The sequence below is a fragment of the Panthera pardus genome, unplaced genomic scaffold, assembly GCF_024362965.1.
Source record: "Panthera pardus isolate Hobbes unplaced genomic scaffold, ASM2436296v1 HiC_scaffold_20, whole genome shotgun sequence".
Lineage (NCBI taxonomy): Eukaryota > Metazoa > Chordata > Mammalia > Carnivora > Felidae > Panthera > Panthera pardus.
In genome coordinates, this window is record NW_026526766.1 from 4,233,728 (window position 1) to 4,258,675 (window position 24,948).

A 24,948-nucleotide genomic window follows, 5' to 3' on the forward strand; every position below is an offset into this window, starting at 1 on the left:
TCCTTGAGAAGCTGTCTTATCACCACAGCCCTGTCAGGGTCATAAAGGTCACTGCATCACTTGGCAAACATTTAGGATGTTTTCAGAGTTCTCACTCTCTGCCAGGTCTGGCATAGGGCTCGGGAATACCAAGGAAACTTCCTCCTCGGTGTTTCCACACATGCACACAGCAGAGTCCCCCGTACCCCCAGGGAGCTGCAGGACGCGTGACTTATTAGCTGCAGTCCCGTGTTTTCCAAGTATTTGACTCTAAACTGGTGGTTCAAAACCTTAAAACAAAATGGTGAAGGCATATTCATTATGTTTTCTTCTCTCTGGAACACAGCGCTCATAATTTTCATCTAAGAGGAAGAGAACTTGAGGGCTCCGGGGTCTCCCGAGTCGCAGACTCTCTACTTGCAGCCCGTCCCTGCCCGGCGTCCTATCAGACCGTGCACTGCTGGGATGTGGGACTAGCTACCCAGGGGCTCTGTGTCCTCCGACTCAGAAAGGGGTCCGTCCACATTTCCCACCGGGAGGACTCCTGGTTACACACCAACACACCCCTTCCGGGAGTTGCGAAGGCACAGAAAGGCCTGATAAGGAGAAATTATTCGTGAACAAACTGGAAACTTCCCTCAGCGCATGGAAAGGCCATGAGCCCGTCGACATCCCTGCCGTGGCCTAAGAGGAAGGATGCGGCCCCAGAGTCTGGGGGCGGGGCTGAGGTCCCCGCAGGGATGCCGCTTGGCCTCTGTAGTAAATCAGTGTCATCATCTTGCAGGGGAGGAGGCTGGATGACCTTGGCGCCATGACTCCTCTGCAAGATAGAGCCCGTTGGCTCCGGCCAGTCCCTCCGGAGCAGCCGCACAGGCTTCCCGGAGCCGGGAGTACACGAACACACATCCGAGCGCTGGGCTCTCTGCCAGGACTGGACAGCGAGCTCTGGTAGCTAGCTCCAGTGTCAGTAGGGAGCTTTCTCCTCTCGTAGGGCCTTCAGCGGCACAGGGGTGGGGTTTCTGGGGTGCGAGTGTCTGTACGCTTACTCCTGTTGGGTCTGTACTACTTACAAAGTGGCTGGGTTTCTGAGAGGAGTCATTGGAGGGTGCAGAACACAAGTCAGTCACTGACCGTGTGTTCACTACAAAGCCAGAAGCTGTGGTTTCCACTGATATAAACTCCCAATGAGCCTGTAAAAGAAAGAGGAAAAGGGAGCCGAGTGTGGCCGCAGGCCAGGACAGAGGGGCTGCCCTGCACCCCGCGCCTCCTCCGTACCTCCTTCCTTCCCTGAAAAGCCCACGGCCCCGAGCTGTCCTTCAGTTCAGCACACAGTTCGGGATACTGCACAGGGCCCTCGGCACGGGGGTGGTCTGACTGCACTGTGGGGCAGCTTACGTAACTACTTTCACCGTCCCTCTCCTCTGAAGGGAGGATTTGAATCCTGCCTTTCGACAGTTTTCTGTGTCTAGCTGAGCCACAAAAGCTGTTGAGGAAACCTACCCATCTACCAATCTTTCTTTTCTTCCCCCTTTTTTTTTTTTTGAGGGGTGGTGACAGGTAGGGGGAGAGAAGCAGAAGTCATTTTTGAAAACTGTACCATGTGATCAAGGGAGAGTTACATGAGAATAACGGTGCCTTGTGAAAGAGCATTCATTAAACAGCAAGGGGACATTTACCTAGCGCTTCTGATGTGCCTGGCCCTGTTCTAGGTGCTTTGTAAGTTCACTTAATTCTCACACCGAGTCTGTGGGGTGGTGCCAGAACCCCCGCTTCGGGCCCCAGAGGCGATCATGAGTGCGGCTACGTGTTCATACACGGGCATCACTACTTTGCAAGACTGCCGACCTCACGGAAACCCAAACCCCACGGGCTGCGGGAGCAGGAAGGGTAAGGGACACCTGGGTTACCAAGGACGTCACATACTGGAAACAAAAAGCAGTGAGATACCTCTCGACATCGATAGAATACATGTCTGGACTAAACTGGAACAAAGTTATCATGAAACCCTAAAGGCAAAGAAACAAAGCCATTAAAGTTGGCCTTTAAAATGGAGATGCCAGAACAATCCGTTAACGTTCATATTCTTACTACTGGACCAAAATCACAGAGAGAATAGATGAACATTTAATGAGAAAACTTCTTGCTCCTATACCAATTGTTACTAGTGTTGTTTTTATTTCCCTTTTCCTTTAAATCCAATTTAGGAGTTAGAATATTTAGAAGTACACTAAGGTCTATTACCCTCTGGAAAACGACTCCTCATACAGTTTCTTCAACAAGATCCTCTCGTTGCTTGAAGGAAGTTTAAAGCAAGCCAGTATCGAATATACATTCCAACCTCAGATGATATGCAAACGACTTGTTTCCTATCCAGGAGAACTCCGGAGAGCGCAGTCCGGTAGCCATGTTCACACTTACTAAAATGCACACTCAGGGGTTCTCTACACAGAACAGTGAGAAGTGAAGCGGACGAACTGCGACTCTCTGGGTTTAGCAGATGCTCAGACTCCATACCTGTCAGGAAGTCATGACATACGCTCAAAACTAAACCTGTCCACGGTATGCTCCTCTGTATGGTGCTGAGTTCACAAGCATGGCCCACAGACCCTCTGTGCAAGCAGAAACTAAATTACGGCCTGGGATAGAAAACTCCAGAGACACATGCGGGCTTCCTAACGGGACGGAGGGGGCCGTGCGGCCCCCTCACCCGCAACAGGCATCGCTCTGTGTCCACGGACTGCGATTCTCATCAAGTGTGGCAAGACGCTGGCTCTCGTGGTCTCATGGCTCTTCTGTGATCCCCAAACTCGAGGGCTGCGGGTGGCTCCCCGAAGCCGTTTCCTCACCCCCCTAGGGCGCCTTGCAAAGGGACACTCCAGAACCTTCTCCGAAACTAGTCCCTCAAGGTAAGCTAAACAGGTCTCTTTGCAGCAGATCATCTCTGTGTTCCTCAAAGCGTTACAACAAGTAATTCTCCTGCATATAAACCGTATTTTCATGGTACTAAATAGAACATGATCCCAAGAAACTGTAATTATGTAAAAAATCAGCAAGGAGTGAACAGAACTACATTTCAAAGTAATTAAAATGGAAAGAAAACCAACGTCCATTTTGGCACACTTAAAGGTCCGTATCCAAACACAAGAGCGGCAAGAATATAACAAATAAGCGTGGGTTGTCCTGAACACACGACTGCGGAGACCAGACGGAAGAAAATCTGCCAGAGTGTTAAGAAGGTCACTTCTGGATGGTGTGCACAGACTTACTCTGCTCACCTTAACTTCCTCGACTTTGTGACTTGGGGCTACAACGGCAAGGTATTCTAAGTGCTGTCACCAAGTGGCATGCCGGGACCCAGGCAAGCCTTCGCAGAGGAGGGGTGCGGTGGGGACTGAAGGCAGCAGACCTGTGCGGCTCGGCCCGCAGCCCCACGACAACAGGGAGGGTCTCCAGAGGCTGGCGGGGGCGGCGGGGGGGGGGGGGGGGGGGGAGGGTGCGTGGGCACCGGGGCCCAAAGGGCAACGCTGGGAAGAAAGCTCCAGTCTTCGATGCCAGGGCGAGGTGATGCTTTCTTTGGTGAGGTCAGCTGCTGAAGGTTCTGGAGTAAATTAACTCGGCAATCACCATAGGGACATAAATGCACCACGGAGAGGACAGAATCCCAGAGCCCAGTTACAAGACGCCAGATGTGCTCAGGGCGCAGGGAATGAAGTCTGGATTAACAGAGTAGTAGAGGAAACAAAAATGAATTCTAAACGAGAGACGGTTAATCTAAGCCACGTGTCCAAGCATCTCCTCAGTTAATAGAAAAAGGAAACAACTACCTATATTAGCAACCACGTATGTGCTGTCATGCAGCACGTTTACAAGTGAAGAGTATCTTCCTGCCGCCAGAACACTTCTCTCAACCAACAACAATCCTGACTAGTAGAGTGGGGCCATCAATCCATCAGCGGGATCGAATACCTGAAATAGCTATGGGGACCCTGGAGAAGGTTCAAAGACTCAGTTTCCACAACCGTGACATGGGACGAATCTACCTCTTTTGGCTTAATGGAGAAATACAAGGCAATGAGATAATGCCCATCGCAGGACCTCGCGTACAGAATAAACTCAAAGGTCAACTGAATCAGTTTATATCCTGGAACTGAAAATATTCCAAAGTGTCGCAGGAAAGTGGCAGTGAGTCCTAGGTTTAGGCTTGTGAAAGAGTTTACATATTCCCTAAGTTCCCATTTGGGTCACGGGTTTGGAAGGGTAGCCTTCTGACAGTAATACAAACTCACTAAATGTACACACCAGTATGTATACATCTCTTAGCGTTAGAGCAAACTAATTAAAAATGTTGGCATGCTATCGACCCTTAGGATACTAAATATAGTCCCAGCTAAACTCAGAATAACAAGTTTCATATTCAAAAACCTACGAATGATAATCCACATTGCTGATTATATCTTTGGTTATGGTTGAAAAAATTTTAATATTTCCGTTTTAAATGGTCTCAAAAGAGCAGTTTTTCCATGAAGGTATCTTGAAATACAGTGACATCATATATTTTATCTAGTGCTACAGTTTACTCGCTTTTAATTTGCTGCCCAAATGTGTAATATGTGAGTGATGGCAACACCACAAAAGAATGTCGTTTTTAAAGAAAAAGCTTTGCACAGCTGCTTGTAATAAAATAACCAAACCTCGGAGCAAGGCTGATTAGATAAAGATAAATATAGTAACACATGCAGAAGTCTGAAATAGATCTGAGAAAAACTGTCACAGAGGACACTTCCATGACTGTCCTGACAAGTGATTTTTAATAATTAAATGAGCCTATACATGCATATGCATAGTTTTACATAAAAGCTATTTATAATATCCCCTTACGACGTCACAGAATCATAAAACTGTGCATTTCATTTTAAACTCAATTGCTAACTTGGTACACAGAAATCGTTTATAAATGGCCTTTATTATTTAAAGTCGTACGTATAATGAGAATTAACTTAGAAGTCTTATTTTAATTTTCAAAAACAAGCTAAACGCTCATGAAGCAAGGCGCTATAAATTATGTTGCTCTATTTTAAACACAGATAAAGAACAAGGTCTAACTTCTGGCATGTTATCCTCTATTTATAGGAATTAAATACAATTAAATTTAAATCATGTCATAAAAACATCTAGCTTCAGTTTCTCTCATTTTAGAAACAACAGAAATCGATCTCTCTGTAATATACAGAAGTATCTGAAATTGCTTTCGGCTAGTCTATTAAAATCAGTGAGTGGGGCTAAACTGTAAAACAAATACACATCTACCCAGATTGCACCAATTAAGCTTATGTTTTATTTAGTGGCATAAAATAACACTTCACATAACTCACCCTAAATTAACATTTGCTAATACAACTATGACCCAGATTACTGTGAAACTCTGACACTTCTTGCAAGGAGAGAAGTGGGACTTCCTTTGCCGGCCCCTTGCGACTTCTGCTCCCTGACCCCACATGCCTGAGTCTCTTCCCGCGGTCCGTTCCCACACCAGAGTCATGGTGACTTGTTTTCTTTACCTTTATGCTAAGTCTTGAGATCAGGCCTTGTAATTCAGCCAACTTTGTTCTTTGAATCTCCGTAGACATTTCGGAATCACTTGGCCACTTCACACAAAAAAGGCTAAAGTTGCACTGACCCTATCGATCAATTTGAGGAGAACTGACAATTTTATAATTATTTCACCTTCTGACATATGAGCAAGTGCCATCTCTCCGTTTATTTTGATCATCTTTCACTTCTCTCTGCCATGTTTGATGGTTTTCGGTGCACAGGTTTCACACACATCTTGTTACATTTATTCCTAAACATGTCATATTTTCATGCTATTGTACAAAAGAGTAACTTATAAAATTTCATTTTGCAATCGTGCATCGCTAGTGTGTACAGAAGTACAACCCATTTTTACGTCTGACCTTGTAGTCAGAGACGCTGCCGGGTTCACTTACTAGTCCTAACGGTTTTTGGTTAAGATCTTCTCTGAACATGAATCGTGACACCTGTGAATGCAGGATTTGAATCCTTCTTTCCAATCTGCATGTCTTTTATTTCTTCTTGCCTCACGGCACTGGCTAGAGCCTACCATGCAGTGTTGAGTCTCAGTGATCAGAGTGGACATTCTTGCCTTGTCTCCATTATTAGTGGGAAAGGGTTTAGCTTTTCATCACTGACTGTATTAGCTATCAGTGTTTTATAAAGGCATCTGATCAGATTGAGGAAGTACCCTACTTACCAAATTTAACTAAGAGCTTTTTAAAAATCACGAATCAATGTTGAACTCTGTCAGATGCTGCATACCTGCAAATACGGAGACGATCATACAAATTTTTATTGTTTATATGATTAATTATACGGATTCACAAACGAGATAAATCCTACTTAGTTGTGATGTATTATCTTTCTTTAAATTTCTTTTTATTTGCTATAGAGGTTTATTGATTTTTGACTCACTGAGGACTGGATCTGTGGTGCCCAGAACAGCCCCTGGCACTTAATACGCTTTGACACAATTTAATCGGGGTGGGTAAGTGATAGAGCGAGGGTGCATGCAACAAACAAGTGGCAGGAGCACGGCCAGACGGAGGTCTTCAAGCTCCTACCATGTAGCGTGACATCAGTGACGCCCGAGTCAGTCATGACCCCCCACTCCCCCGCCTCTAGCCCCAGCCCGCTGGCATTTCAAACACAAGAAAGCAAAAGACACAAGGAGAAATACAGCCGCAGGCTCCCGATGCCGAGAAGCAGAAGCTCCCTCCCACAGCACCTCCTTCCTGCGCTCACAGTAATGTTCCTGAATGCACATCCGTCAGGGGCTCCTGTGAGGGTGTACCTCCCATACCCAACTTACCTGTTTACAGATTACTGGGTCTGATGTGCTGAAATTGTTAGGAATCATAACATCTGTCTTCACGGGGGATACTAGTCTGTAGATTTCTTTCCTTTTAGCCACCTTTCTCTGATTTGGCAAGAAAGTAATGAGGACCTCATAAAATAAGTCCAGACCTATTCTCCCCTCTTGTGTTTTCTGAACGGACTCAGGTAAGACTGCTAGTGTTTCTTCCTTAAAAGGTTGATAGATTCCATCAGTGAAGCCATCTGGGCCCACCGTTTGGTTTAAGAAAAGCATTTAATCACAAATTCACCCTCTTAAAAAAAATACAGAAGTATTCAGATTTTCTATTTCTTCTAGTATCAGTTTTGGGTTCTCATAGGTCTTTCCAGTTGGTGAATTTCTTGGCATAACGTCATGCATGATATTTTTATTATCCTCTAATAGCTATAGGATTTGTAGTGATGGCCTATCCTCTAATCAGAATATTGATAATTTAGGTCTTCCTTTTTTTGTTTGTTTCTTAATTATCAGGTTAGCTAGCATTGTTAAACACTTTTTTTTCCCTTTTTGCCCCTGGTTTTATTGAGTTTTCTGTATTGTTTGCGCATAGTCCTTCTTCACGAATAAATTCCCTGCTCTTTGTTTTCATATTCAAGTTAGTTAGCAAACTAATTCCCTGCTATTGAAAATAGAGGTTTAGTTCACTGGTCCTAGATCTTTCTTTTTTTCTAATGTAAGCTTTTAAAGCTGTAATTTCTCTTTAAGCATTACTTTCTCACATAAAATTTAACGTTGTTTTCATTTTCACTAAGTTCAAAATATCTCCTATTTCTCTTGTGATTTCTTCACTGACTGTCAGGTGTACTTTGAAGTATATTCTTTTATTTCCAAGTATTTGGAAACTTCCATATAGTTTTCAGTTACTGATTTTTAATTCAATTCTGTTGGGGTAAGAGAATACAGTATGTATTATTTCAATCTTTCAAATTTAAATTAACATTTATTGAGATTTAGTTTATGTATTTAACTCCCATATTTCTAATTTTTTTTTTTTTTAGAATTTTAGGGATTTCTGGGTTTTTTAAATGTTTGTTTATTTTGAGAGAGAAAAAGAGCACGAGCAGGGGAGGGACAGAGAAAGAATCCTAAGTGAGCTCTATGCTGACAGAACAGAGCTCGACACGGGGTTCAAACTCACAAACCGTGAGATCATGACCTGAGCTAAAATCAAAGAGTCTGACACTTAACCAACTGAATCACCCAGGCCCCCCTCCCATATTTCTATTTTGATGAATACTCCATGTACAGCTTCAAAAGAATGTGAATTCTATTGTTGGGTAGAGTTCTCTGAAAAGATCCATTAGGTCAACTTACTTCATAGTGAAGTTCAAGTCTTCTATATCCCCACTAACTTTCTTTCCATTTGCTCCATCAACTATGTAATCTACAGCAAAAATAGCGGATTTCTTTATTTTTCCTTTTAGTTCTAAGAAATTTTGCCTTGTGTGTTTTGAAGTTGTGTTATTATACTCGCTTTCAGGTTCGGGATTTTTATATCTTGTTGAATTCACTCTTGCATGACGATGAAATGTCTCTCCATGACTGGTTAAGATTCCTGGTCCTGAAGCCTAGTTTTATGGGATGTTAAGCTCATACCGTTAGCACGGCTTATCTTCTTCCATCCTTTTCGTTTTAACCTATCTGTATCTTTAAAGTGTGTGCGTGTTTTTTTAAGTTTATTTATTTACTTTCAGAGAGAGTGAGAGCAAGAGCGAGCATGGGCTGGAGTGTGAAAGGCAGAAAGAGAATCCCAAGCAGGCTCTGCATTGTGAGCGTGGAGCCGGACACGGGGCTCGAACCTACAAACTGTGAGATCGTGACCCGAGCCAGATCGAGAATCAGATGCTTAACAGACTGAGCCACCCAGGCACCCCTGGGTGTTAAAGTGTGTCTCTTATAAATAGCATATAAATGAGGCTTACTTTTTTAAGCACTCTGACAGTCTCTGCTTCTTAATTACACTGTATGGAAAAATTTACATGAAATATAATTACCAACATGGTTAGGTTTAAATTTACCATCTTGATTTGTGTTTTCCATTTTTCTCATCTGACTTTACTTGTTCTTCTTTTACTGTCTCCAAGATTGATCACTTTCAAGTATTCCATTTTATCTTCACTACTGGCTCATTCGTTGTATGTAAAGTTAGTTCTTTTAGTGGTTGATCTCAAGTAGCCTTTCTCAAATAGAGTTTTGTGAGAATAAAGCTAACAGGAAATGATATGAATGAGTATTTTTAAATATCCCAATGACAGTATATAGCTCTTAGATGCAAAGAACAGAAGATACAATAAAGAGCTTTAGTTTTTATCAAATATGAAAACACTTTGGTCATTCTTTTGTCAAGTATTTCTTCTTTCCCCACCTGCACTGCGCTGTGACTGCAGGTAAAATCTATTAGACCACCTGATACTACTCCACAGGACACTGAGGTTCTATTCATTTTCTTAAACCTTAAAAAAAAAAACATTTTTTAAAGTTTTATTTACTTATCCAATCTCTACACCCAGCATCGGGCTTGAACTCATGACTCTGAGATCAAGAGTTGCATACTCCACGGATTGAGCCAGCCAGGTGCTCCTACACTTTTCATTTCTTTGTGTGCGTTAGTTTTGATTTTCTACTTCTGTGTCTTCAAATTCACTAACTTTTCTTCTGTAATATCTACTCTGCTATTAATTCTGCCATTTTTTTTTTCATTTCAGAGACTGTAATACGTAGCCCTTGAAGTTCTACATGGTTCTGTTTTATACCTTGCAATTCTCTCATTATGCTCATTTTTCTTTTAAATCCTTAAGGACCAATACAAACAAGTGTTTTGAAGTCCTTTTCTGCAAATTCCACCACCTCTGTTGTAATCTGTTTCTTTCTGTTCACTGCTTATTCTCCTGCATCACATTTTTTTCTGTTTCATTGTGTCTACTAATATTTGATTGGTTGCTAGACATTATTTGACTAAGTTGTGTTCCACATTTTGTTGTTTTCCTTTAAAGCATATTGGGCTTTGTACCACAGGCAATTAAGTTCTTTGCAAAACTGGTGGGTCTTTGCAAGGTTTGTTTTTAAGCTCTGTTAGGGCAGGTGTAGAAAACTTGTTATTTTACGGCTAGTTTGGCCCTCCTACAGCATAATCCTTCCAGATATCCACTTAATTCAGAGTGTGTCCTACAAAGCCTCTCAGAATTTGGAACTTTTCCAGTCTCTCTTTATGAAGTCTGGGAATTATTCTTCTTAATTAGTTAATTAGACCAGTTACCTGGTCATTCTCCATCTGGCCTATGAAAGCACATCCTAGTATTCAGCAACAAACTCAAGGTCACCCGTTTCTGAAGCTATTCTTCTGTGTAATCACTTCCTCTCCTGTACTGTTCCCCACATGCTTAATCCATTTCAGCTTCCCATAAGACCATTTCAGACTGCTTGGGTTTTACTTCTTGGAGTCTAGAAAATGCCTCTAGGAAGAAAGCTGCGGTGATTTTAGGGCTTTCCTTGACTGTTTTATCTCAGGATCACAATCTATAGTGATAGTGTACTATCTATATCCAGTTGTTTCATCTATCTGCCCAAGTTTCTAGTTTATTTAAGGTGGTTTATTTAAGGAAATCTGGTCTCTGTTATTCCCGCTGTGGCTAGAAACAGAACAAGGATACACTCTGAACTGGACATACGACTGAAGCTTTGAACTGAGCTAAACTGAGAGGAGTCTTTCTCTTATAAGAAACAAAAAGTGACTAGAAAGTTACTGAATCAATCGAGAATTCATTAGCAGATGGAAAAGAAGATTTTAAAAAGCTCAGTAAGGCCAAAAGTAAAGAGAAATACAAGCATGTCTGGCTTATATTCCACTGGGTTCATACTTTTCAACGTACTCCTTAGTTCTCTAAATATATTTTTTTGCAAAATGTTATCAAAATACATCACAGTTACCTGAAATATCTTTAAAGGGTACTTCGTATACTGATTGCCTGCCAGCCTTAAATTTGTATTAGTCACGTTCCTATAAAATTTAGTGTAACCTGAGACAATTTGCGTTGAATCTACTTCCCAAAAGCAACATTTTAACAGAGCATTATATTCCTAATCACGGAGAGGTTACTTGAGGATAGAAGGGTCATTTACAAGAAGTAGCAAAGACCTGGGCTGGTTGCCATGGTCTTTTTCCCCTCAAACACAGTTAATTAGACAGTATTATTTCCAGCCAACATAGAGGTGGCCTCCAGGACTCTCACCACGGTAAGTCAGCACATGAGAGTCAACTTAACAGCCACTCGTGCCCTATTTCAAATAACAGCCAAACGTAAAGGGCAGGTGCATGGCCCAGGCACTGTTCTGAACCACCTTACATATGTTACGTCGTTTAACTCTCACAAAACAGTGTGGTGTTGGTACTTCCACGAGCTTCGGCTAATGATGACAAAACTGAGTCCCACAATTAGTGGGGAAGCTAAGATTCAAATCTAGGTAGTCCAGTTCCAGAGTCCATGTTCTTAATTACTGTAACAAAGACTGGCAAACCGTGGCCTGCGGGCCAGCTGCCTATTTTGTGCATAAGAAGTTGTTTGGGCCAGGATGAGGGAATACATCCAGCTTTTGGAAAGAGTCACAAAGTAAGAAGGCCCCGACGAGAACTCTGCTTGGGGAGGGACAAGTGGGACTCATGAATCCCAAGTAAGGGAACATAAGAAATGTACAGCCATGGCAACAGATGTCTTTCCTGAGTGCTTGGAGGCCCTTTGGTTGTGCTGATGTTTCTGCACAGTGTGTCTACGTTTTGAGGTTATCCACATGTTCTTTCTGGTTAACGCGACGTAGGTTTATCTTCGGAATGGAGAACGAACAGCACCAGGACTGCAAACACATCTTCCCTTTTGAGTCAACCTGGAAAGGACCTTGTGGCCCATCCTCACTCCCAACACCTTGCTTACCAAACAGGATATTATTTGTCATCGGCGTACTCAGTCTACCGGATTCTGGGCTGAAATTCGAATCTATTACAATAAAAGTAGGCTGAATTTGCTGATACGCTATCCGCACAACTGACAGTTACAGAAGCACAAATGTTTTCAGGGGGAAAAACTGTTAGGGTTAGTAATGGAAACAAGAGTTACTCACTCAATGTGTTGTTGTTGCTGTTGTTGTGGTCCAAAGTGATGACTCAGTTTAAAAAGCCAGGAGCAAAGCAAAAGTTTCATGTTACTTTGTTTGCTAAGGTCACTGTCACACTAATTCAGTCAATTACTTAAACGGTTTAGTCTCTTTGGTAAAACTTCACTACAGGTCTGGATTAGTGAAACACTAAATTGGGAAATATTTTTAAATGTTTTGTTTTCTCAAAATATGCACATGTAGAACAAATCTAACACAAAAGAATTGATGTGTTTCCACCCTTCCTGCCCACCCTGAGTCCCATTCTCCAGAAAAAAATTTGACCGTTTTTTGTTCCTCTGACAGTTATCTCTACAACTCAAAAAAATGAACATATTTAGGTTTCCAGGTTGAATAACCTTACATAACGTCTACTGATTTTCCTAGATTTAAAAATCAGAATTTAACTCATCTTCACCGACCTTCAACTAGGACTCTCAATTTTGAGCCCTTCTAATACTAACTGCGATTTTAAGTAAACGGAATACAAATTCCCGTTCTGACAAGCCGGCTCTGGATGCTGGAGTCGCCACACTTTTCCTCTAATAGTGTGAAGACGGTAACCATTCATACCTGGAAGTAAACAGCACCCAAACCTTCCGTGTCGCAGACTTGTTCTAAATGTTGACAATCCACAACCAGCATCTACATTATAATATATACGTATCATTTAATGCCAAGCAAAGGGGTGCGTCAAAATTACATTGAATTCTTTACAAACAAATGCAACGGCGTGACCTCCTGACCACTCCAAGAATAAAAAAATTCTAGTTTTAGGACTGAGGGGACCTACTTTTCCCACTGATCACTTAAAACCATGGCCTTTCTTCTGACAGGCCCCAACTGGAATTCTTCCTAAGTCTCGGAAGGCAGGGCTGGGGGGGCCCTCAGAAGCCTTGTGCCCCAGCTCCACTTCGGACGCTGTCGTCTGGACCTGGTTCACAGCCGGTGCTCTTGCACTGGCTGCTCAGGTAGGTTGGTTACTCCGTGTCCTGAGGGCCAAGGCTGTCTTTCTTGGATACTCTCCCGTTTTGCTGGGGTGCACACTCAACCATCTTCTCAAGAAGGGTCCTTGGGAAGCTAACTTATCTAGTCCTCGTACATCTCAGTATGTCTTTATTCTGCTGTCATAACAAACAGTAGTTTGTCAGATACTGAACTGAGTCGGTTTACCTTCGGATCCCGTGGGCAATACCTAGGGCATCCAGTACCACTGATGAACACTTTGACGCCAGTCTGACGTTCCTTCACACATGGAGAACTTGTCTTTCTTCCTCTCTGAACATTTTTGCAATCTTACCTTCCTCCTTAAAGCACTGAAATTTCACAAAAACATACCCACGGGTGTCTTGTTTTTATTAATCATGCTGGATCTCGGTGGGTCCCTTTAATACAGAGACACATACCTCTCCTGCCTCTGGAAATTATCTTCCTTTACTTTTTTGATAATTTCCTCTCTTTCTTTTTCTCTAACTTCTATTAAGCCAAATACCAAACCTCACAGGTTCATTTCTCATGTCTCTGTTCTTGCATTTTGTTGGTCTTGGCTCTCCATTTTTGGGAAGATTACTTCACTTTATTCCCTCGTATTTTTTTACTGACATTTCCATTTCAGCAATTCCTTTTAAAAATGAATCTAATAGCCCTTTTATGTAATATCATTGCTTCTGCATTAGCCATTCTCCTTAAGGCCCACCTTTTTCTTTCATGTGTCAAGTGTCATACACTCGATGACCCGTGGGTCTGTATGTTCACTAGAGACGGGAACACAGGAGAACGGGAGTCGCTCTCCTCCACTCTTGCGTCACTGGGTATTTTAGGAAGGCCTCTTCTCTGACTGGAAATTCTGAGCTTATGTGTGACCAAGATAGGCTTTACTTGGCATAGGCAGAAAAGAACCTGATTGGTGAGCAGCAGACCCCAAAGAAGGAGGAGGGCTTTGCAGTGGAACCAAACTCCCCATCAGAAGTCCTATTTTCTGAAGTTAGTTTCCTATCTATGGAAGAATCGGCTTTTGCCCATTTTGCCTGACCTTGCACACCAGCGGCCTCTGCCTCCAGGAGTGCGCACACCTGCGGTGGGAGGGTGGGGTGTGGGGGACTGGGGTGGGCGACAATTGTACACCCGGCCCTTCGACTGTACCTCGTTTTGGGAAACCTCATGTCTAAGTTTCTAAGCTCTAAAACAGCTGCTGACTCTGAGCCCCTGCAGGGGACGATGCCTCCCGCATCTGCACAGGCCCCCTGGCAATACACACAGGCTAGCGCTTTGCAACCCGTCTCATCTCCCAAACCCCAAAAACTTTGTTGAATCTCGTTGGCTGATGACCTCTCTCCCTTTGGTTTGCTATTTATTGGCGGATGGTTGTACCTTTCGTCTCTTTTTGTTTTTAAACATTCTGTGCTTTCATTCTGATGAGGCTTTAAAATGGACAGAGAGCAATTAACAGTGCTCAGTGCCTAGCCTACCTTCTTGACCGGAAGCCTTCATCATTTTTAAGCTTATAATGGAAAGTTACAATGACACACAAAAATAGGACACCGTAATGAAATGTCATGTGCTAATGACTAACTTTCCAGAATATTTTAAGCAAGTAACATTTGATAACTTGTGGCCTCTACAACAATAAACTCTATTGAGCAAAGTCCTCTGTGACCGACCTATAAGGATGAGAATTACACAATATGTAGAAACTGCTTTGTAAGAATGAGTGTGTTGTATAATTTGATTTTGTAATCAGGTCAAGAGTTCCTTGCAGTATCTGTTACATGGGCTCTCACAGAAAAACTGCCCAGAAGGGGACACAGGACACAGTCAATCCTCTTCTGTAACAAGTAAGAGCGGCCCAGGAATCAGGTGTATGTGCTCATAGGTCTAGAGGCACATGAAGTCACCGGCTAGGGCAACCCCATCTTGTCCACCAAGTTAACAGCAATCGCCAGAACCCCCTCCCTCTTTTTAACATCTTACTGATAGGTAACTTAAAAGGTATATGCAATTTAATATAAATATTGCTTAGGCTAGATTGCAAACTTCACACAGATTGTAAAATAAAATGTGATTTTAGAAAAACCATGAGCCTGTGGCAGACTGCTTGAACACCCTATGCGCACGTGTTCCTTTTTAGGTGTGCTTTGGTGGGAAGTTTGAGAAACACAATGCTAGTCAGGAGCAAAACTAGATTTCCAGCCCCATCATCCTGGTCTCTCGACTCTAAGTCCTGAGAGCAGAACAGGAAGTGTCAGCTTAACCCACCGATGCATCACCAAGACCTAGATTCAGTAATGCAAACACTAGGAAGGTTCGCCAGCTTACAGATGTAAAACTCCATGGAGAAACGAACACTTATCTGGTACTTCACAGTTTACAAAGCCGTTGTTAAAAGGTGGCAAAGATAATAAACTTTGCAACAGCTTTGCATATGGATATTATCATCACTCTCATTTTACAAAGAAAGGAAAGCTCGGAGACCTAAGTAGCTGGCCATCATGAGTAACCTGCCACAGTTAGTAAATGACTTAAGCCCAGTCCCGATTACGCCCAAACTTTCGCAGTGCAGCATGCAGCCGGTCTCCTGCCTTGACCATTCACCTGTTCCCTTTGCGTGGCGTCTGGTTCTTGTTTGATGGCCGTAATAGGCAAGGAGAATAATCCAAGGTTTTCATATGTGTGCTTTCAGCTGCTTGCATTTTCCAATTCCTTTGGGCCTCACCTACTTGCCCCCGCAGTGCTCCCCAAGCGGAGAGTGGATGAGAAGCTACCGGTGGGCATGTGTACCCTCCCTCCTTGGTCGTGGCTGCAACTAAAGAGATCAGCACCTTCAACTTCCAGTTGGTGCCCAAACAAGCCTGTGTCTCACACTGGTTCACAGGGAAGAGGCAAGTGAATGTCTCCACCTCCCCTTCCTGCTCTCTTCCCTACTCTGGAGGCTCCCCTCCTCCTCCTCGGGCCACTGCCCTAGAAGGACAGCAGTGTGGTAATGGCTGGTTCTGTCCCCTCCACCCAAATACCACACTCCTGCCCAGAAGCCCTGATCCTGGACTCACAGGTCGGTCCCGCCGTCCCCCAGCTTCAGCGACACGCTGTCCTGGTTTTCAGACATCGACGCCAGCTGACTCTGAGGACGCCCTCCAGGAAGGTAGGATGAGGATCAGACCAGAAACCAACGGAGCCAACCTCCCCTTAACAATATCACCATCAGGGTTTCCTCATGCAGAACACGGTTTCTTTCTCTTAGACAGCACACACTGCTTCTCCAAGGTTTGAATTAAGTAGGGCTCCAGCACGATCCACAAGCCTCTCCATCCCGTGTAACAGTTCGATAATGAAAACATCCTCTTTGCTTACAGTCAACTCACCGACTTAATTCACTCCTGCACTGGGAAGGGTGCAAAACTCGAAGTGTCTGCAAACCTCACGAATGTGCAAAGAGCCCACACGTACACGTTCACGCTGAGAATGGGACACTTCATACGCGGACTGTTGTAAAACCCCAAGCTTCTATTTTTATGCAATTATACCCGTTGCCACCAGGTCACAGTCTTCTTTTGAAGGCCGGGGCGCCTCTCCAGCGCAGGCACTGCTGCATTCTAGGTCTTGTGAAAACTCCACCCTCGCTCAGTGGCGAGGAGTCTAACTATATCCAAAGACACCGCGCATAATCCAACAGCTACGCCTGGGAATAAGACGGACCGTGACAGGAGACGCTCCCCTGGGCGTTCTTCCACCCGGGTCACCTTAGAGGTGACAGGACTCAGACAATACACTCTTCCCGAATGTCTGAGAAACTATTTCCCCGAGCCCCTTCGTAAGAGACGGCTTGGCCAGCGGAGTGGCTATCTGCCCAGACGGCCGAATGCAGAGGGCTGTGAGACAGTCGGACAGTGACCTGGTACTAAACCACGCAGTGACAGAGCTAAACAGAAACACAGCTTCCATTCCACTCGTTCATAACGACTGCAAAAAACACTCCGTTTCTTTTCAACACACAATTCTTCCAGCAATACCTTAGTTTTAGTTGGACACCAACGCCTTCAATGATAACAGTATATTTTATTCTATGTGATGAATATTAAAATGTCATGCTTCCGGTTCAGTCACCTTACAGGTTTAGCCCTAAAACTGTCACTTATAATTACAAGAGGGAAAATGAAGTATTTATTGTACTTATTTTTTCAATTACATTACACAGAAATTAGGTGGAGGGAACACTTGATTTCAGCAGCCCCTTCACAACACACACCATCCAACAACTATCTGGCTTTAAATACTGGGGCACTGGGAAGAGTTCCTAAGAGTTTACATACAAGTCAGCAAACAAATGTCTTTCAGGTCTGCTCTCCAGACCTGTCCAAACCATATCTTTAAACACTAAATTACAAGGGAAACCAAGTGTCTGCCGGGCGGGGCCCACGGGCAAGTGGAAGGGATCTGAGCCACAAGCCGTAGGAGCCACAAGGACACTTCCACTAAAAATAAAATTTCACTTCAGCCTAGTAAAGGTTATGCTTCATTAGCCAAGCCATGTTCTCATGAAGGTGATAAGCAACTAAAATGGACTCTGATTAGCACAAGAACAGGGGGGATTTCTGGAAGAATCTCAGAGAATCAACGAGGACTCTGGAAGGTGACAGGCAGTCACCAGGCAAACACAACCAGCAGTGACACAGTCAGACCCATGCTGGGGTGGGGGTGGGGGGCGGTGCCTCTACTGGTCCCTGGAGAGTCCTGAGGAAGAGCCTCCCCCTGCTGCCCCACCCTGGAGTTCAAGGTTCCTATGGAGGTGGGGGGCAGGGAAGGGGGGGGAGGGGGAGCGAGCACCCTCTGGCTCCCTCCTTAGTGCAAACATGCCCAATGTTCTACTGGAAACTGGGGCGTTTTCAGGAAGGGGAATGGATACCAAGCAGCTGAAAGCAACAAATGTCTACTATCGACGATCAACATCTAGCAATACTGAAATGTTTCTCAGTGTGAGTAAATCAATACACGTAAGCATATTCACGCGGCCATGGCTCTCAAAGGACTCAAGCTAGATGCTCCCTACAGGGTAGTAAAGGAATAAACACCTTCTGTTTGGGCTCTACCTAGAATTTTTGTCCAATTCAGATTGTGATCCATGTGAATAAAGAACCAATCTGGGACAGACTCAGGGGTAGCCTACCAAGTGCCATATGTAGTTAACTGTCAAATCAAACACTGTCGTTATTCACCCACGAAAACAGACTTGCGTACGATCCAAATAAATTTGCAAACTGATATTCATCACCGTGATACAGAAAACACGCTTGTCTCAATGCTTTTTAAAAGACCTAAATTTCATGAAGATTAAATATTATTATAGAAAACTCAATCCTTCCAATCAAAAAGGAAAGAGAAAGTAAACATTCTAACATGAACAAACTGCATAATGTATACACCGGAATTCACAGATCTAGAAAAACCTAATGTATAAATCGGATGTAAAAACACTAATGTATAAATTGAAATTCATAGATCAAAAAAAAGCTACATATTAACAGTTCAAAAAGGATATATGTACACATATATAAATCTTTATTAGAAGGATGTCTCAAAACACTTGTCTACAACGATAACGTCTCTAAGTTCCCACCTCCAAATACTCAGTTCTACAGAACCCAGAAACCCACTTACATAGAGGGACTCGGGATTTAGTGGAAAGCACTTCTGTTTGTCTGCTGGAAATGATGCAAAAAGTGAATGTGAACTCACAGCAGCATCCGTCCAAACCCTATCATAAAATACTCTGCAACACATTAAATACAAAAGAGCGTGCTTCCAAATGGTGGCTGCGGTATGTGCATTTGCTCGCAGACACGTTACTGCGTGCAGCCGGCACTAACCTTCCCGAAGCTTCAATCGAGGCCTGACAGCTACCAGTTCCAGTTCGCACGGGGTAATTAGAGCAAATGGCGGCTGGGCTTAATGTGCTGCTATTTCTTTTCGTTCTGGAATGTAATCAACAAGATATTAAGATCGCTTCTGCTCAGCTTTTCTTTAATCTCCATGCTGACAGAAATAGACATTCAATCGTCGGGCACCGAGCGACGAGGGCAGGTGCTCAGTCGGGTTCTCCCGACGGCCATCCCCACAATCGAGGTCCTCACGCTTTCTGCAGGACAGCATCTCTTCCCCGTCTGACAGGGAGACAGAACCTTCACGGGGCCTCCGCTCCTCCGCACCTCCTAGGCTTCTGGACGTCTCCCGCACCAATGTGTGCGCATCAGGGTGACCTGCTCTCGCGGGTCCAGGAAGGAAGAGCCGCGGCGGCTGCCCCCCGTGCTGTGCTACCGTAAAACCCGGTGCTCCCACACGGCTGTGGTGTGACAGGACAACTGAAGGACACGTGAGGATGGCGAGCGTGCGGCCCGGATTTCACAGGCCATGTGCCGGCGTTCTTCACGCATTGGAGTGTTAACTCTCCCGTCCTCATGGAGACTGTACAAACGCATGTGTATTTAATCCCCTTACCCCCACACTTGCTGTGAGCGCTCTGTGCAGCCTCACTCCTTCCTGGGCCTCCGGACCGTCCCATGACACCAGCACTGTCCCCACTCTGCCGTGAGACCGCCGGGACATCTCCGCCATCCTCCCGGGTCGTCCCTCACCTCCCAACGCCGACGGCCCTCAGCTCAGCACTCCCCGCACTTCATTCTATCATCAGATTTACTGCCATCAAACGCGACTCCGTATTTTATTTGTCAGTCCGCCTCCTCGAACTACAATCCGTGAAGGCAGAGGTCTGGTCTCTTGTTTCCTGCTCTATTTCTCCAGCCACTACAAGCACCGAATACACGGTAAGTACTCAGTAAAACACTCGAACGACAGATGAATACATGTCACAGACTTGTCAATCAAAAAGAATACTGGAAAATCAGTTCAGACATCCTAGGCACACAGTATACCCTAAAGAAAAAGGAGAACAAAATTCTGAGTACATAACATTTGCACCTGAACCTCAACTAACTTCGTCCGTTGACGTGGAGGTTGATGGACAGAATAAATGGTCGGTTGGGTCAGGCTCTGTGGCTGTTGGCAATGGAAATCAACACAAAAAAAGAAATTTACTAGGTTTCTGAGTGACTCCAAGAATTACCAGCAATGCTGAAGGATGACGTTCGAAAACACATAGGCAGCAAGACTACCCTACACAGGAGGACAGGCCCCCACACCAGAGGCCACCTCCAGTAAGAACTCTGCTGCCTGGGACTTGGACAAAGACCACAGCACTGGAAGGAAACCCCCCATCCACTGCCCCAACCTCTGAGATCAGGTTTCAACACAAAATCTTGAGCAGAAACTTCAGCTAGCAGACACCCTCTCAGACCCATAGAGCAGGGACCCAGACTTGGAAGGGGGACCCAGACGCCCGGAAAGCCAAACGAAAGCAAAACAGGTTCATCACGATAGAAGAGTAAAACACACTTCCGTCGGTGGAACTAGCAAAGAGGAAGTTCTTCCTTGGAACGCGTAAGTGCCCCAGTATCTGCACTGCAAAGGCCTCTGCCATACTCGACTAGTAGTAGAGTAGTGACAAGTTCATTCTTGCACCGGGCGGGAGAATGAAAATCAATATTCTAAACTTCACGTGTTTGAATGGCCATTTCAAGTGGCATTAGAAATGCTACACCTACTTAAGGTTGCACAAGATAAAGGTACCACTAAAATATTTTAAACCCTCCCTGTCTTCGTAACTCAACAGAAAGGTTTTTAAAGCATCAGAAATGACATGAATGTGTGTCCATTCGTGAAGCGAGTCATCGAAAAATTATCACACGGCGACCCAGATAACGGGGACTGGGAGGGGGTGACAGCTCCAGTTACAGAGCAATCACTGACTCACACAAATTCGGCTGTTCGCAGTTAAGAAGAGTCTGAGCTCTTGCACTAACACTCTTTCTACAGCTTTAATTTTGTGCAGCCACAAATTAAAGTGACTCCTGAATCTGACTCTACTCTCTTTTCTCTCTTCTAGGAAGTGTGAGAGGGCTGGCCAGGTACACTTGAGTTTAAGAAAGACAATCTGTTCCTTTCTTCTTTGGCCTCCTCAGGCTCCAGTGATGTGCACACAAAGCCCTCTCAAGGTCTGCAGAGCGGGGCAACGGTTTTGACACGCTCCCTGGAATCTCAAGAATGTATCCCCGTGGGCACTGAAATAGGCCTAGTTTAAAACAAACTATACCAAGGAAAGCAACAGACACAGAATACAAATGTGCTAAACACAAACAAACAAAGAACAAAAAACTAATCCAAAGAACATGTAAACATAATTTCGGGGTATGCCTCTTAAAACTCCTAGAAAATACAACATTAAAAAAACAAAAACAAAAACAAAAACCCGCTTGGCTTCATTCAAGGAACATTTACTAAAAACACCTACCATTTAGCACACAATGGGGCTGCAGCCAGCCCACCAAATGGACCAGTTCCTTCCCTGGGCACACACACGCAGGGTGCGGGGACACATGGAGGGCAAGATCACACCAGCAGAGATACAATTTGTTAAATCAACTAAACAAGGCCATGTGACTGACGTGGCTCCAAAGCCCTGGGAGCCCATGTAAGCAAACCAAAACCTAAGCCCATCAGTGTCTCAAGATTACAAAATCGGGGTGCCTGCGTGGCTCGGTTGGTTGAGCGCCAACTTCAGCTCAGGTCGTGATCTCGTGGTTCGTGGGTTCGAGCCACATCACGCTCTGTGCTGACAGCTGGGAGCCTAGAGCCTGCTTCGGATTCTGTGTCTCCTTCTTTTTCGGCCCCTCCCCCGCTCGCTCGCGCTCTCTCGCACTCAGTCTCTATCTCAAAAATAAAAATAAAACATTAAAAACAATCAAACTGCCGCCATTTATTCCTTCCATCAGCGCAATACCATAATCGAATACTCGGGACTATTATCACACTTTATAGATTAGGAGCCAGAAGCACAGAGAAGCAAGTCAGTTTCCCCAGGCCACAGAGCACGGATTCAGCCCACTCCAGGGCCACGCTAGGTGAGGTTAGTGGTTTTACAATAGCTCATATTTTCTCCATCTCTTTCTGAAACACTGAACTAATTAATATGTGACTGATTTCAAAGAAGCTCATTTTAACTCTCAGGTATTTTAGTAACCACAGATGATTAATTTTAGAGGAGTCCTCTGATTATTCCCTATTTTTTTCAAGTACTGGCTTCTGGCTGTGAATGAACAGGGAACTTCCCTGATCATGTTTAAAGTTGGCCACAGTAAGGCAGAATTCAAAAATACACATATTAGGTGAATATTCTGAACTGCCTGAGCCGTGGATCCTGTCATGGCATCAGGCAGAAGTTTGCTTAATAAAAACACTCGGCTTCCCTAAGATAACTGTTTCAACAGGCCAAACCTGCAAGTTGAACAGAGACCCCGTAACTTGTCATCTAACAGGGGGACCAGGACCATTTCCAGATACTTCTTCTGCCTCTGAAATGCTCATGACCAAGTGTAATTATTAACAGGTCAAGGAATAAATTAATTCCAGGGCACTGGAAATTATGTTCATGAAACGAACAGTGGCCTTGCTGACATAGCGTCACTATTTCTAGACAGCACACTTGAACATCAAATAAATCTCACATCATGAACATGTGCCAAAAGCTAGTGACCTAGTTTCGTTAGGGTGGGAAAGGAATAGGCAATCTGTCCTTCGAGACCAGTACCAAAATAGCTCCCTAAAGCAGAGCTTCGTGCTCTTAAAAAGTTGTAAATAATTTTTCCATGCAAGAGCAAGAAAAACAGCTAGAGTCAGTATCAAATAATGAATTTCATTTGTGTAACCCCATACGTTAAGGCTCGCTCTCACGATGCTCTCTCTATTTTCAAATCTTGGAAAAAATAAAGGATGAGGAGAATTACATAAGCAAGTATTTTCAACATCTAATAATGGCCACACCAGTAGACCAGCATTCTTTTTGAGAAACTCCACAAAGATAATTTGCTAACTCTGGCAATTCCAAAGAAAAATGCAAGTAACAAAACTGTTTTAAGTATATCACACCTACATAAAAATATAAAGAACTACTGAACTAAATCTGGCACAGCAGACACTGGCAAGAGGCAAGAACAATTTCTTTTAGCAGAGACAGGGCAGGAAGCGAGCGTGAAAGACATCAGCACTATGAAACACGTTTACCGTGGGGTTTTCTTTCTGAAATAAAGAATGTGGTAAACAGGATAGAATTACCTCTCAGAATTCATTTCATAACAGCTACAAACTTTTTTTTTTTAATTTTTTAATGTTTATTTATTTTTGAGACAGAGAGAGACAGAGCATGAACGGGGGAGGGTCAGAGAGAGAGAGGGAGACACAGAAGCAGAAGCAGGCTCCAGGCTCCGAGCTGTCAGCACAGAGCCCGACGCGGGGCTCGAACTCACGGACCGTGAGATCATGACCTGAGCCGAAGTCGGACACTTAACCAACCGAGCCATCCAGGCGCCCCTAAGACACATCTTTTAAATTTGACAGATAAAATACACAAAAACTAAAAAAATATATATAATTAATAAAATACACTTTATAAAACCTCACCTATACTATACAAACAAAAAGAAATACACTTTCTTTTCGGGGCACCTGGGTGGCTCAGTCGGTTAAGCTTCCAACTTCAGCTCAGGTCACGATCTCTCGGTTCATGAGTTCAAGCCCAGCGTTGGGCTCTGTGCTGGCAGCTCAGAGCCTGGAGCCTGCCTGGGATTCTGTGTCTCCCTCTCTCCCTGCCCTTCCCCCTCTCACACTGTCTCTGTCCCTCTCTCTCTCAAAAATAAATAAACATTAAAAAATTTTTTTAAAAAAAGGTCTATATAAGATAAATATATCTGAAAATCTGGGTAACTATACTTCTCCAATAATGTCATTTATTAAAGGAAACTTTTTTTAATGTCAAAATATATCAAGACACACAAAATGAGAACAAAATTTCTAAGACACGTTAATGCCATTATAATCTCAACCATTCCAGAAACTAGATTAATAAATCTTCTAAATAATTTTAAGATGCTAATATTTAACCGCTACCAAAATCTTGCAAGACAACATATGAAACAAAATTCCAAGCTAATCTGATCTATGAAAATAGATGCAAAAGATTACCATTTCAAAGAATAATACACCATTGCCAGAATGGGTCGTTCCAAGAAAGCTAGAATCTTTCAACAACAGAAAATCTGCATATTTCAAGGACACCAAGAAAATTCAACATTATTAGCGTGTCATAATATTTCCTTCATAAGGTTATGGATGTATAATCTCAAAGTAAAGACCAGGAGACTGCTTTATGGTGAAAACACCGGGAGCTTTTCTACCAGAATTATAAATAAGACAAGGAGAGATATCTAAATTCTACCATTAGATCAAAACCAGCGAGTTGCAGAAGAGAAAGTGTAATATGATCATACTTTTAGGTAAAACAAGTCTAGGCATCGCCTGCATTAATACACTGGTAGATGCATTTTTAAATCTGAAGTGACAGGCTTCAAACCATTAATCATGGTTACTTATGAGCTGAACACTGACTGGAGCAAAATCAAGTGACAGTACACGGCACCAGCAACTGCTCTTAAGAAATTCTATTACTGGGGTGCCTGGGTGGCTCAGTCGGTTGGGCGTCCAACTTCGGCTCAGGTCATGATCTCGCGGTCCGTGAGTTCGAGCCCCGCGTCGGGCTCTGTGCTGACAGCTCAGAGCCTGGAGCCTGTTTCGGATTCTGTGTCTCCCTCTCTCTCTGACCCTCCCCCGTTTATGCTCTGTCTCTCTCTGTCTCAAAAATAAATAAACGTTAAAAAAAAAAAAAAAAAAAAAAAGAAATTCTATTACTGAAAGATTAATTCTGAAACTCCCCCCAAACTGGCTCCTGTTATTAT

At 43.8% G+C, this 24,948-nt stretch overlaps 1 protein-coding gene and 1 long non-coding RNA gene across 11 annotated transcripts in view; one reads left to right on the forward strand and one right to left on the reverse strand.

The window, feature by feature from the left end:
* The window catches only part of AUH (AU RNA binding methylglutaconyl-CoA hydratase), a 352,182-nt gene that overhangs the window by 236,642 nt on the left and 90,592 nt on the right, over positions 1-24,948 (reverse strand). The gene's annotated exons all lie outside the window — the stretch shown is intronic.
* On the forward strand, positions 12,895-15,130 carry LOC128778542 (uncharacterized). Its single transcript, XR_008424110.1, has 2 exons — positions 12,895-13,026; positions 14,796-15,130. It is a non-coding gene; the product is annotated as an uncharacterized LOC128778542 (long non-coding RNA).